The following is a 2,623-nucleotide window of genomic DNA, read 5'->3' as shown; positions in this document are numbered from 1 at the left end:
TATATTACGGGGGATTTAGCCTGGACTGGTAATCTCGCTATAAGAGCGAGGTTCGCAGGAGTGCGTACTTGAAATGATCACTTGCATGATTAGACAGTAAATGGGATATCCATCGAGATTCCGAGAAATTCAATGGGGTTAAAATGAGAAAAAGGAACGGAAATACTTGAATTGATGAACTCATCTAAGATGATTATTATCTTATATCACTATGGGACTAACTTTATGATTGAGTACACATGTTAAGGAAAGTAATCTATACTTGATGGATTGTATATCTAATGTGGTTGTATGTTAATTAACCAGAAAGTTTACTTTCCTGTTATCTGAACTTACTAAGCATGTTAATGCTTACTCCCTTTCATTTCCCTGTCTTATAGAGCTCATGGACTCGTGAAGATTGGAAGCCGGTTGGAACATTGTCTACACTATCAACTTGTCTTGCTTTGGTATATAGAAACCTTCATTTTATGATAATGGCATGTATAGGGTCCTTCTTTATTTTGTTATATGTGTCATTTGATTAGCCAAAGTAATGGCTTTAAATGATATGTTAATTTATTTAGTATATGGCTATGAGATGTGGCCATTATTGATGTGGGTTGTAACCCTACTTATTTTGCATGCTAATGCTTAAATGTTGCATGTGATGTGTTGATGTGGTTTATCATGGATGGATACATGAAATGAAGCCTAGTAACTCGAGAGTGGTTATGGCATAAAATGGTATGTGGTTATAATATGGCCTAAGTGTAAAATGCGTAATGTAATATGATAATTCTTAATACAAAAATAATAACCTTGCATGTGCTAAATAAATGAGATGAGGTTATCATGCAATAGCCTATGCGAAGGTGGTTTAAGAGTATATTTACGCTTTGTAAAATACCTTTGAAGCTTACAAGTGTGCATGGATGTTAGAGGGTGACCAATGGCTTTGAAAATAGCCTCTAAATGGTCCACACGGGTATGTGTCTAGGCCGTGTGTGACACACAGTTAGCACCTATGGGCATGTCGTCTGGCCGTGTGTCTCCTGCTCCTTAAATTTCAGGTCAGAATGCATGATAGTAAATACACAGGTAGAGACACGATTGTATGCCTCAGCCGTGTGGAGGACACGGCCTCTGGCCATATCCGTGTGCCTTGGCCGTGTGCCTCGAATTGGATGCTGATGTCATAAATAGAATGTTAAGATTTTTAAACACGGGCGATGACATGGGCGTGTCTAGGCTTTGTGAAAACCCCTATAGGTGCGAAATGAAAAATAAATCCATATAGGTAAGGTACACGGGCGTGTCTCGAGTACACGGGTGTGTGCCCTGCCTCTACATGTGTGTATGAGGCTTAAAGCATGAAATTTTCCCAAGCATTCCTCAAGTTCCCAATTTAGTCCCAATTCTTCCCCGATGGTTGTTTTGGACCTCGTATGCCCATAGTAGGGACAATTTGTGTATGTATGAATGAGGTTGTTTTAAATAAAAATTTTATAGCCTGGTTTTTGCATGAATGACTGTGTATGTGGTTAGAAATGATTTGTATCCTTTCCCGGTCTCGGGTACAGGTAAGGGGTGTTACATTTGGTGGTATCAGAGCTACAATTTAGTCGATTCTCAGGCTAACGTAGCATGTATCGAGTCTAGCTATACATACCATTATACAAGTTATGATAGTGTGACATCTCTTAACCATTTCAATTGTATTTGTATATAGTAATATCTTCCAATCAAGCTCGGGATGAGTCTGAGGGACTCGAGAGCTATGCTTCTGCTTTCGTACAGGAAGTTAGTTCTAGTAGTGGTAGAAGGCCCATGTTTAAGGGCCAGGCAGAGGCGTGAGCTGCCTTTTTTGAAATGATGGATGAGAGATTTGGTGATTACTTGAGAAACCGCCCTAATATATCACCACCTTCTCCGTTCCCTGCTCAACCAGAAGAAGAAGTGCCACAAGGTATGGCACCTGTGAGAATTGGTAAGACCCTAGTGGATAAACTTAGGAAATACGGGGCTGAAGAGTTTAGGACCACAATTGATGACAATCTGGAACATGCTGAGTTCTGGCTTGAAAATACCACATGAGTTCTCGACGAGTTGTCTTGTACCTCCGAAGAGCTAAAGCAAAGAGAGAAGCTCAAGTTTCAAATAAGAGATCCAGCGGTAAGGCGCACTCGTTCCCCACAAAGAAATCGAGAAGTCATCAGGAACGCTTCACTGCTTCGGTGGGATATTTGGGTAAAGCAAGAAGCTCTAAGCGTCACAACCCAAAGTCTTCTTCTCCCATGTTAGCTAGTGTGGGAAGTGTCAAAGATCAAAAGCCGAGGTGTAATAGTTGCAATAAATTCCATTTCAGAGAGTGCCGGACGAGGAGCAGAGCATGCTATAGGTGTGGTTTTCTTGACCACTTTCTTAGGGATTGTCCAAAATGAGCTGATAGAGAGGTTTTGCTAGCCCCAAAATCTAGTGCTCCCATCTCTCGAGGTAGACCTCCACGACATTCTGGAAGCACTAGCGGCAGCCGAATTGTTGCAAAGGATTCTACTGCAAAATCAAAGGCTCGAGCCTAGGCGAGAACTTATGCTATACGCATTAGAGATGAAGCCTCCACTTCTGATGTCATTATGGGTAC

Source organism: Gossypium hirsutum, chromosome A03 (assembly GCF_007990345.1).
Source record: "Gossypium hirsutum isolate 1008001.06 chromosome A03, Gossypium_hirsutum_v2.1, whole genome shotgun sequence".
Lineage (NCBI taxonomy): Eukaryota > Viridiplantae > Streptophyta > Magnoliopsida > Malvales > Malvaceae > Gossypium > Gossypium hirsutum.
This window is presented reverse-complemented; position numbering follows the sequence as displayed.